The sequence below is a fragment of the Saimiri boliviensis genome, chromosome 3 (genome assembly GCF_048565385.1).
Source record: "Saimiri boliviensis isolate mSaiBol1 chromosome 3, mSaiBol1.pri, whole genome shotgun sequence".
In the NCBI taxonomy this organism is placed as follows: domain Eukaryota; kingdom Metazoa; phylum Chordata; class Mammalia; order Primates; family Cebidae; genus Saimiri; species Saimiri boliviensis.
The window spans coordinates 7,793,604-7,806,015 of NC_133451.1; the positions used below are offsets into that span (position 1 = coordinate 7,793,604).

At 47.3% G+C, this 12,412-nt stretch overlaps 1 pseudogene; it reads right to left on the minus strand.

Annotated features, from left to right (window-relative positions):
• Nucleotides 1-9,170: 9,170 nt before the first annotated feature.
• Nucleotides 9,171-9,393, minus strand: LOC120363609 (mitochondrial import receptor subunit TOM7 homolog; annotated as a pseudogene).
• Between the last annotated feature and the right edge of the window lie 3,019 nt (nucleotides 9,394-12,412).

The window sequence follows — 12,412 nt, forward strand, 5'->3', positions numbered from 1 at the left end:
TGGGGAGGACCTGCTTCCAGGGTGTGTGGGATTGTTAACAGACCTTTCCTGGTTGTGTTGGATTGTTAACAGAGTCCCTTTGCTTATAGCCATAGGTCTCAGGTTCCCACTTACTTGCTTGTGTGAACCAGGGGCCACTGTCTGCTTCTACGGGCCGTGAATATCCCTTCTCTTGTGTTTCCCTCCACCTGCAAGCCAGCAACACTGTGCTGAATCTGTTCCACACCTGGAATTTCTCTGGCTCCCTCATCTGCTACCAGCCTGCAAAACTTACTGTTTTTAAAGGGTTCATGTGATTGCATTAGGATTACCTAGCTTATCTCTCTTTTGATTATTTCAAAGTGACCTTTATTACAACTGCAAGATCCCTTTGCCATGTAACTAACCTACCCACAGGAGAGATCTCATCCTATTCACAGGCTTCACCCACACTCAGCGGAGAAGGTTCTGCAAGGGTCATTGGGGGTGATATGGTTAGGATCTATGTCCCCACCCAAATCTCATGTTCAATTGTAATCCTCAGTGTTGGAGGTGGAGACTGGTGGAAGATGATTGAATCATGGGGATGGTTTCTCCTGAGTGATTTAGCACCATCCCCCTTGATGTTGTCATCATGATAGTGAGTTCTTCTGAGAGCTGGTTGTTTAAAGGTATGTGGCACCTCCCACCTCTCTTTCCAACCATGTGAAGTGCTGGCTTCCCCTTTACCTTCCACCCTGACTGTAAGTTTCCTGAGGCCTCCCCAGAAGCTGAGCAGATGCCAGCATCATGCTTCCTGTATAGCTTGCAGAACCATGAGTCAATTAAGCCTCTTTTCTTTATAAATTACCTAGTCTCATGTATTTCTTTATAGTAGTATAAGAATGACCTAGTACAGAGGTCATTCTAGAATTTTGCCTGCCACAGTCAGGATGGGCTAGATTACACTGCTGTAACAAACAACTCCCAGTCCTCACCACAGGGGCTACCTCTTGTCCCCTCACTTCTGCTTGCATTTGAAGTCAGGAGCCACTAATTAAGCAGTGACAGCCAGGAGGTGTTGGGGTTGGTGTAGACTTTTTGTTACTTTCGCTCTTGGCAAACTTTTTGTTATTTTTGCTCTTGGCATCACTCTGGGTCTTCTCCACCAGTTTGAGGCCGATAGAGCATCCACCATCTTTCCAACTTGGGTGGTCCCATGGCATAGAGAAAGCAATAGCATCATAGAGCATGTAGAAAAGCAAGCACAGGCTCTTACAGCTGCTGCCTAAAAGTAAGCCCATCACTTTCTCTGACATTAATTTGTATAAAATAACCTATGTGGCTGTATGAACTTCAAGGGGACAGGGAAGCTCAATCTTGGCTGGGGTCCAGGAGAGAGAGGACTGAACATATTTGATGACCAGCACTGAGGATTTGTGCAAATAGAAAATCATCCAAGAAAAATAACAGGTGGTCAGCACCTGTAGTCCCAGCTACTCTTGTAGTCCCAGATCCTCCTGAAGCAAGAGGGTGGCTTAAGCCCAGGAGGTTGAGGCTGCCGTGAGCTAAGATCACACCACTGCATTCCAGCCTCACCCACATCTCAACTTGAATTGTTATAACCCCCACGTGTCAAGGGCATGAACAGGTAGAGATAATGGAATCATGGGATGGTTTCCCCCATACTGTTCTCATTGATAGTGAGTGAGTGCTCACAAGATCCGATAATTTTATACGGAGTTTCCCCCTTCACTCAGTTCTTATTGTCTCTCCTGCCACCATGCTAAATTAGCTGGACATGGTCAGCTAACTTACTACCAGCTACTCCTGTATTCCCAGATCCTCCTGAGGCGAGAGGATGGCTTGGGCCCAGGAGGTTGAGTCTGCAGTGAGCTAAGATCACACCACTGCACTCCAGCCTGGGTGACAGAGGGAGGCCCTGTCTCTAAAAGCAAAGTAACTGCTGTGAGAATTCCAGCTCCGTGCCAAGCACTCTCCTGGGTGCTGTATTCGTCAAACTCTTTCATTGGCGAAGGACAGAAAGAAACCTCACTGAAATCAGCTCAAGCCGAAGGAACTGCATTTGCTCTGTAGCCAGAAATGACCACAGGCCAGCTGATGATGTCCGAGGAGGAGACACAGATCTTGGCCTCTGGGTCTGGAAGCAGGATGCAGCCCCTTCAGATCCTCTTCTTCCACCCACTTCCCAGCTCTGCTTGTGTACCACCTAGTCTTGCCTACTCCTGGGCAGAATACTTAACTACTGGCAACCACAGCATAACCATAGTAGCAGCATGAGAAGGCATCTCTTATCCTGTGTGCAACTTTCAACCCCAGGTAGAGACATTGATTAGTCCCTCCTGAGCCATGTGCCCATCATCATTCCTGCAGCAGGAGGGAGGATTTGGACCAGGATGGGATTAAGGAACACGGTTGATAACCAGAAAGAAAGAAAACAAAAACCACAGTCATTCCAGATTCTCATATTTATTTCCTCTTGATAAAAACTGTGCAAAAAGTGTTATAAACCCCACATCAGAGGAAGATGAGTGAGGGCCACATTTGCACGGCTGCATAGTAATGGAAGTGAGAGCTAAACTGAGGTCTGTATTACTTCAAAGCCGTGGTCTTTCTCCTAGGACAAGCTGGGACTTTTCTTGAAGGACTTTCTCTGAGTCCTTTCTGTGTACCAGGCCTGGGGGGATGTTTGGGACACAGCTCCTCCTGCCTGCTGTTTCTCATTAAAGTTCAAATCCATGTTTTGGGGCCTTATGAAGGAATCTCTCTTCTAAAACATGAATTGCTTTTCATAATCTCTGCCCAAAAGCAAAGCCCAGCCTTGGTGTTTGTCTTCATTCCTTCACTCTGGGCCGTGTGGGCCAACTTTCCACTGGGTTTGCCAAGAGCAAAAGTAACAAGCTCAAAAACACAGCACATAAACAGGGGAAGATGTGTTGTTTTAACCAAAGGAATACCAATATCAACAGGAGTGCCAGAGGCATGTCCGGCCAGGCCCTCCATCTATCCCAACCCCAACACCTTCTGGCTGTCACTGCTTGATTAGTGGCTCCTGACCTCAAATGCAGGCAGAAGTGAAGGACAAGAAGTAGCTTCTTGCAAGCATTGATGTCTCCAATGCTGCTCTCTTGCCTTAGCACTCAGACACCTCGTGTGGTCTAGTGTAACGTTTTCTTAGAAAACAATGGACACTGCTGCTGGACTCTTCTAATCCTTGTCAAAGACAGCTGCTGGCTGCAGGTTGGGCAATAGAGGGCATCTGAGATTGGTGATGTCCATTTCAGCCTGGGTTCTCATCACAAGTAGGCGCAGGATGGGAACACAGGGAGCAGGCAGGAGAGGTGACAGTCTGTGTTCCAGCCATGTCACAAGAGGCCAGAGCCAACAGCAGGTTGCTGTTTCTTAAATTCACTGGTGATACGGTTTGGCTCTCTGTCTCCACCCAAATCTCACCTTGAATTGTAATAATCCTCACGTGTCAAGGGCATGAACAGGTGGAGATAACTGAATCATGGGGGCGATTTCCTCCATACTGTTCTCATGACAGCGAGTGAGTTCTCACAAGATCTGATGGTTTTATGAGGGGTTTCCTCCTTCGCTCAATTCTTATTCTCTCTCCTGCCACTCTGCTAAGAGATGCCTTCTGCCATGATTGTAAGTTTCCTGAGGCCTCCCCAGCCTTGCAGAACCGTGAATCAATTAAACCTCTTTTCTTTATAAATTACCCAGTCTTGGATATGTTTTCATAGCATCATGAGAATGGACTAATACAATTAGGGAACATCCCATAACCCCTCAGGGCTAAAAATCAAGAATATTTCCCTGGTTACCTGTATTACTTATTGAAATAGGCTTGTCTGAACAGCTAGCAGGAAAGGGTCAAATGCTCTTTCTCCTGAAATGATTTTAGAAAGTTTCAGATCCTAAAAAATACTAGATCACAAGAAGAAACAGAATGTAGTTAAGCAATAGAAAGCTGACATTTGGTATCTGCCAGACAGAGCTTCTCATCCTGTTTATGTCTGCTGCTGGGATAAGTAAGTCTGCATTGGGGGGGAGTTGTGGAGGCCTGGAAGGGAGGCAGCTTAAGAGAGATGTCAGTCATGGGACGTGGCATCCTGGACCATCCTGGGCTATGTTAGAGCAAGGTGAGCGTACTTGACATTGGGATGGTGTCTCTCCTTCCACCTCACTTACGCCATCCCAGGGCGTCTTACCCTCATGGCCCATTAGTGGACTAGGCCAGTGTAGGTGATCGCATTTGTGACATGGTAAAAGCCCCATAAAACTGCACACCTCAACCATACCTCAGCTTTCTGTTGAAACTGCTCTCTGTAACCCTAATGTGACACGCAAGCAGTCCAAACCCACGCCATCTTGGCCCCTGCAACTTGTAATAAGTAACTAAGGTTTGTAATTTCCACCCTACCCAGGCAGTGTGTAAACTAACACCTATCTTGACTTCTGTGAACCACTTAAGTAACAATCAGAATGTCCAAAGTCCCCTGGCCCTTGGAATGTCCGGAGCCCCTCACCCTCATCTCCACCCAGGAGGTGATTTATGAAATCCACTGGCCCTCGGAATGTCTAAAGCTCCTCACCCCCCACCCCCGGCCCTCACCCTCACCCCCAAGGTATTTTACAGGCATAAAAGGTCTTAACACCCTCCTTTTGGGGCCATGGGTTGGAGAGAAGCGAGTCCTTCACGGCCGCCTGCAATAAAGACCCTGCAATCTGGCATACTTTTGTCTTGGTGTTGACTTTCTATGCTCAGGTCTGTACAACACATTGGTCTTGCCATAGTTTAGGGGGGACTCCTCTGTTGGGCCAGTACCATAGTCTCAGTTTGGGTTTCCCCAAAAGCTAACTCTTAGACAAGGATTTGATTGGAAGAGGTTTCTTCGAGAGTGAGCCTAGGAAACACTTGTAGAGAAGTGAGAATATGAGACAGAGAAGGGCAGAAAGCCAATACATCCATGGAGTGCCATCAAGTGAGTCCTCACCATGGATCCCTGGAGCTCGATCCTGCTGGGAACTTTGGAAGACCCTATAGATCTCACCTCAGAGCTTTCCCACCAACAGAGCAAAGGAGTAGGCAATGAGTCAGGAGCTCAGCTGAACTGAAACAGAGCTGAGCCACAGGTGTCTGAACAGCCAAGTTAAAGCAATAGCCAAAAATGAGAGTTAAGTATTTGGTCACTCACTGCAATGGTCTGAAGAAGCCAAACCAGAGGAAGCCCAACTCCCCGTTCCATCTCCCCGCCCCCTGGACTGATGCATCCTCACATCCTCACATCACTATGGGGGATCAAGTGGGCCAGCACAGATGCGGAGGTGGGGTCGTCTCACTGTTGAGGGAGGCCCAATGAAAGGTTCCTGCTGGTCTATGTACCCTGGGGGAGGGGGAGGCGAGGAAAGGACTCAAAGTAGGAAAGTGCTGGGTCCTGAGTCAAAGTGGGGGAGGTGGGGTCAAGGATTCCCCACTCCTCGACTTGGAGGTCTCTGCAGAGGCACCTGAGGGGGACCTGGCCCAAGTCCTCAGATAAAAAGACCCACGAATAAAGGTTCCAGGCAAACAGGGAAAGGGTTTGGCTAGCCTGGTAGCCTGAGTGTTTTATAGCAACTCCCTTCAGAGATTGCATGCAAAGCTCTAGCTGTGTCTCAAGCCTGGGGTCAGGAGAGCGGCTCCCCCAATCCCCTTGGGGGCCTGCTGGGTAAAGCTGTTGTAACTGGCCATGGATGACACATAGGTTTTTAACCAGAAGCCAGACTCTTCCCAACTTTCATGACTCACTGATTGAGGGCTACTTCTGGGGGACATTAAGAGTCCCCAAAACTCTAGCTTGCCCTAAGGTGGGCAGAGCAGGCACTTATGACCAGAGGAAGGCCAAGGCAGAGCATGGTGCTGGCATGTGAAGCCTGGCCCGCCTGCCCTTAAATCTGGGGCCTGAGGAGGCTTGGACAAGGCATGGGCAGGGTTTGCTTCTAACAGAAAGCTCAGGACTTTCTTCAGTGGTCACAAGGGAGACCCTGCCTCTCAAGATGGGGTCTGACTTTGGGATGGAGTTAATGGTAGATGTGTCAGGTAGAGTTCATCCCAAGAAGCATGACCAGTGGCAGAAAGACATTAAGAGACTTATTGAAAGGAATTGCTCTGTGTGTTTGTGGACATTGGCCAAGAAAGTACAAAATTGTAGGGTAGGCTTTCAGGAAGTGAAGATGGAAGTCACCAGAACAGGCCAAGCTACTCCACAGGCAGAACTCTCTTGTTTGGGGAAGCCTTGACTCTGCTCTTAAGACCTTCCAGCTGATTAAATCAGGCCCACCCAGTCTATCTAAAACAATGTCCCTTATATAGAGCTTATTGCATAAGGACTCTAATTACACCTACAAATACCATCACAGTAACATCTGGATTAGTGTTAGAATAACTGCGGATGGTAGCCTAGTCAAGATGACACATCAAAACACTATCACAATATAGAACAGAGAAAAAGAAAGAGACAATTTCTTGATAACTCCGTGAGTTCCTGTATCAAACCATTCCTGAGCCCTACACTCCCTCTCTATGTTCAAACTGAACTTCCAGAAAACCCAGACTTTGGTGTCTTATGCTGACATTTCTGTACCATGTAACCTACAGCCCTAACTGATATACGAAAGGCTCAAAACAAGGTGACTGCGTCATTCTGACCAGATCTCCCAGGAAGGGTTATGTTCCAGTCTGGGTCCCACATAGTGTAAGAGTCATTGACACACAGCAGGGTTTGTGTCTGGGAGCCAGGGAGACTTTGCAACAAAGAGGGGCAAGATTGAATTTCTGCTTTAGAAATGGGCACAGGGAGGAGAAAGCGCACTAGGCAGAGAGGCATTCATTGTGATGCAGTTGCAGGGTTCTTGAGGCCACTTCTCATTAAAGAGCGATCAAGGAGTGGGGATGGTCAGCTCGCCGAAAGAGAGTTGACTCTATTTGGAGGGGCGGGGAGGAGTGGAGACAGAGACATTGAAGAATGAGAATGGTCTTAACATCACCACATTGCTGTTCTGTGTTAAGGAGGTGCAGGATTTGAAGGCCTGCACCGGGGTGTCATCACATCTCAGCTCCACCCTCGGAAGAATTTGGAGCTGCCCAGAGACTGGGGGGCAGTTGTAAGAGGCAAAGAGCTCCCCATCCAGGGAGGTATGCAAGCAGACTCTGGACAAGGACTCGTAAGCAGCAGGGAGGTAGATACGGATAATTTCTCGGTTCCCTCCTTAATTTCTGTTACTCTGCTGAACCCCAGAGACACGGTGTGCCTGTTTCCCGTGGCTGCTGTAACAAATCATCACACACCGAGGGGCTCCAAGCTCCATGAATTTATGATCTTCCAGTGCTGAGATCAGAAGGGGTCTTGCTGGGGTCAGATGGGGTCTCCCTGAGCCCTTTTGGAGGCCCTGGGCAGAAATCTTTGTTTACATTCTCTGCTTCTAGAGGCCTTCTGAATTCCTTGGCTATGGGCGTCTTCTTCCATCTTAGAGCCAGCAGCACAGCATCTTACAATCTGTCTCACTCTCTGTGGGAAGTAGAAAAGTACCTTTTTAAAGTTTCCTTTTTTGTTAAAGAATAAGTGTGCTAATAACTTTGTGAAGCCCTATCCTATGTAGGTGTTTAGACATGCCATGCTTACAGGCACGTAGTACATTCTACGTCCTTGTACTTTAACCAAGATATCTGTGCTGCTGGACGTGCTCACAGGCATGTCCCAGTTGTCCATTGCTCTTACCTGTTTAGAAAAGGTTTAAGTTGTTAGGCAATCGGGTCTTAGTTTAGATTGTGAGGTATGGCACCAGCCAACAGAGATCAAACACAGCAGTAAGTACGACCCCAAATGCATAAGGGATAAATCTTTTTTATTTTTCCTTTGTTCATTGTTTTATGTTTTCCTTTGTTCATTGTACTCTTGCAGCATGATGGCTAGTGAGGGGACCCTTCCTGGAGTCCAGGAAGTAAAAATTGCATTGCCGAAAGATCCTATGTCTCAGTGCTGATTTTTCGTTTTTTCTTTTTTTAAATTTGTGTATATCTCCTCTACTTTAATCCTTTTAAGTTGGCAAAAGCACCATTCCCAATCACAAATACACAGCAGTTGTACAGTTTGGTTTCTGAATGGCTGTTTAAAGACAATCCTAAATTATAACTTAGTTTGACTTAGATTGTAAAGAATTCAAGAGTGAAGTTTAATTGGCTACTATTTTAAAAGCATGTGACCTTATAGATCATCTATAAAATGTGTGAAGTGTGAAATAATTTTTGATATTACACATAAACCACACAAAATGCCTTTCAATAAGTAAAAGGAACCATTTTAAATACAGGGAATTCTAATTAGATTGGCATAGTTAAGGCCAAAAATATAAAATAACCATTGCTACCCATTTATCTTCAACCCTTACCTTTAAGAGGCAAATGAACACAAAACACAGGTGAATCTTGCTTGGTTCTGAGACAGTGAAGGAATTCCCCCCATATTTAAATATATTCACATGATCAGTTATATAAATCTAAATATAAAACCAATCTCCAGTAAGTTTTAATATGGCACTCACCATCTTTGAGAATAGTTTAACATTACTAACGAGGTCTAATCATATCTTCAGAAGGGGTAAACAGTGATAGAATTTACTAAATTGGAATTACTATTAAAATCCAAAAACTGAACATACTCATTTAACCACAAGCCAGTCTTAGTTTTAAATCAGGACTACCCAAGAAAATATTCTGCCAGTCATTCATGATGTAAATTCTGGTGTATGAGATCTATTAAAGTATGGTACACATTAAAAAGTGATGAAACATTTGTTTCGTAATAAATAAGGCAGTGGCCAATTGTTACTCATTAGTAGCTTTTTTGAGGTAAGCTATTAAGTCTTCCCTTTCTTCTTCTTAATGCTGACAAAGATCATTTTTGTTCCAGGGATATACTTCTTGGGATTCTCCAAATACTCCATCAGTGTATCCTCTCCCCAGATGACGCCTTTGTTCTTTTTTTTTTTTTTTTAACATTGTTAAAAACATTCATTCTGATACATTCTATCTAAGTTATTACAAGCTCCACGCTGCTACAGATTCATCTGTGAGGAGCCTTGTGCCATCCAACTGGCGACCACGATGTTCCATCTCGTATCTGAGCCAAGCACACCTCTTCCATGCTGTCTGCTAATTGCTTCTAAATTCAGAAGACCAAATAATCCTTCATCCCCAAAGTAGGCTCAAAACAGTTGGTTCAGGCATTCCAGGATCGGCAACTCTCTTAAATCCCAGGTAAATCACAAGAGGGATAAAACCCCAGCGGATGGCAAACAGGCCACCTTGAAGAGCTGCTGCAGCCTGTGCTTGGCCTCTTTGCTCAGCTTCACCATGCCGACCGCCGTGTCGATGCCTTTGTTCTTACTGGCTTCAGTGTAAGTGAATCCAGAAGCCTGACCTGTCTTCCGCCCAAAGATACCGTGGAGATGAGGCCCAGTTTTGTGCTTGCCTTCCTTTTCCACAATGTGACATTGGGAACAGTTCTGAATAAGAATCCTCTTGCCTTTCTCAACGTTACCCATATTTAATTCTTTGTCATCGTTAGCGCAACAAAGGTTACCGCTCTGAAGCTGGATGTCCCACCCTCCAAGTGCTGATTTTTCTTTGTGGCACCGAGCATCTATTTCCAACACTCTCTGTCTTTCACAGACACACACACACACACACACACAAACACAGACACACACACACACATATACACACACGTGCCTTCATGGCCACCCTACTTCCCCACTGCATTCCTCACCTTTCAGCTCTCACCTGAGATGGAGCCACTGCCAGTGACGGATTAGGGGCTCCAGAAACACCAGGCTTTCTGTTGTCACACCACTTGCCAAGAGTGTCAATTGCCCTCATCAATCTCCAAGAGGACGGAAACTCTGTCTCTGTCATTCACTGTCTTTTCACCCATCTCGGTGCCTGGCACACCATAGCCTCTAGATGAATAGATAGACACACATCTGGCCAATGAAGAATCCATCCACAGACAATGGCCGATATCTACCTAAGAGATGTTCACCTGCTTGTTAGCTCTGACTATTCAGCTCTCCTGGCATGATGGGGTCCATGCCCCATCTACGACATTAAGAAAACCAGGAGAGACCTTTTGGGGAGACAAGGGCTTACCTGATTTGTGGGAAAATTCCTGCGTCAGTTTTTAGCATTCAGAGCAGCCAACTGCTGAAGGAGCCTTAGCAGGGAGCAGAGAAAGAGCTGGTGGGAGGATTCAGGTGATTTGTGGTACAGGAGACATCTGAGAACAGAACACACATGTGGGGCTCCGCCAGCCTGTATCCAGTGCAGTGTCTCATGGGAGCCCCTGATGGGGAATCACTTCAGGCTGTCCTGCGTAAGTTTCTTAGTGGGCTTGTGCCTTAATCTCTGAGTAACACGAGTAGCCACGAAGAACACTCAGCCACACCTTCTGGATCATCCACTCTACCTGGCGGCGTGCTGGGTGCTGACAAACAATGAAGAAGACCATCCCTCTCTCCTGGAGAAGGGCATGGTCGTTAAAAGAGACAGATGCCAGAGGGGAAGTCAACCTATCATTCTGAGGATGCAGGGGTACCCTGGAGAGGGGCAGAGAGCAGAGAGCAGAGAGAATTCTCGGGGTGCACACTTGCACACATTAGGCTTGGCACGCACACTTGGGCATGTTGGGCTCGGCGAAGACTCTTTTCCTCGTCTCCTTCTGCCCTGGGAATCAGCACGAGGCACCTTCTCCTCTGGGATGCTTCCTGATCATCCCACTCCTGACTTGGCGGAGTTAGAAGTGGTGGTTCCCTTGCGCCTGGTGCAGCGCACGTCAGGCTCATTCCTTGTCTCCCCACTGAATGTGACTCCTCAGGGTCCCAGCGTCCACCATGTCTCAGTTGGTACCAGTGACAGCTGAGAGCTATAGCCACTCACTGATTCATTCTCATGCTCAATGGGAAGGGCTGCATGCCTCCTTGCAGCTCTGAGCTCAGCTGATTTGCCCAAGTCCCAGGAATAACTGCACATGGTGTTGTGGGTGGAACAGGGTCAAATCTCCCAACAGCACATTTTTCTTAACTTCAGACTCACAGACAGCTCCTGTTTTCCAGCACGGCAATGGCTCCTTGATCTAAAGGTGCAGGACTTGTTTGGTCCGTGGGCTTGTTTTTCTTTCCTGCTCTGAATTTAAGCCCATTCCATGATCACATCCAGAAGCCCTGGCGCATTTCAAAGCAGACCTAGAGTCCCCAGCGGGGGCCAGCTAGTCTGCAGGGAGGCCCAGGCCCCGGCACTACCACGGAGGGAGTGTGGAGACTTCTTTATCCGGAAGAAAACACATCTGTGCCTCTGCTTGCCACCTCCAAGCACACACAGTTCTGCCCTGGCTGAGAGGGTGGTCCCCGTGTCATCTTGGTAGAGGTGTTTAGAGAACGTATTCTCACCTACAAAACAGGAAGGCACAGCTTACAGTCCCTGCCCAGGGCTTTTACCACCAGAAACTAGATAAATAAGACATCAGGACTGGAAGGAACCTATGCTCAGGGTGACGCTATCCTGTTTACGGACAGGTAACGGAGGCCAGCTCCAGAAGGGATTTCTCCTGGCAAATACAGTGGGGACAAGCTGGAACCAGGCTTCATCCCCATGGTTGATCCTCAGTCCAGCCCTGCTCCCAATAAACTAGAAGCAGGATGCCACGCTCTAGTTCACCCACCCCTGTGGGCTGTGTCTTGGTTGTTTTGTTCTGGGGATATGCAGCTCATCCAGGACACTCTCCTTTCCTCCCTTGTTGGAGGAAGCTTTGAAGAAGGGAAGGTCCAGACATAGCTCCAGGGCTCCACTGTTCTTCCCAGCTTCGTATCCCCTGAGGCCCTCGGTTTCTTCACCTGCGAAATGGTAATAATCCCATTCACTTCATTGGCTGTGAGGCATTCCCTATGGTCACGCTCAGTGTGAAGGAAGAATCTTCTTTCTTTTGACACTTCCTTATTGCTTCCATGTGCCTCCAGCTTTGTGACCTCCAGCAAGTTGCTGGAACTCTCTGAGCCTCAGTTTTCCCACCTGGAAAATGGGACTATTTTCTGCGGCACCTACCTCACAGAGACACTTGCTGGATTTAATGGAGATGGAGCTCGCTGTCAGCTCCGATCACTTGGAAACACACAATGAGCCTGGCGTGAGGTTTGCTCAGTGGTGCTGTGTCCCGGGATTCCTCACTAAGGCCTTTTGAGCCACTCTTATCATCCTCATCTCACAGATAAGGAGATGGAGGAAACACAAGGAATTTGCCCAAGGTCAAAGCCAGAAGGGAGTGACCCTGCCTTGCTCCCCAGGGCGCTAAGTGGAGTGCCTAAACCTTTACCTGCCACTGTCTTGGGAGGGCAGCCC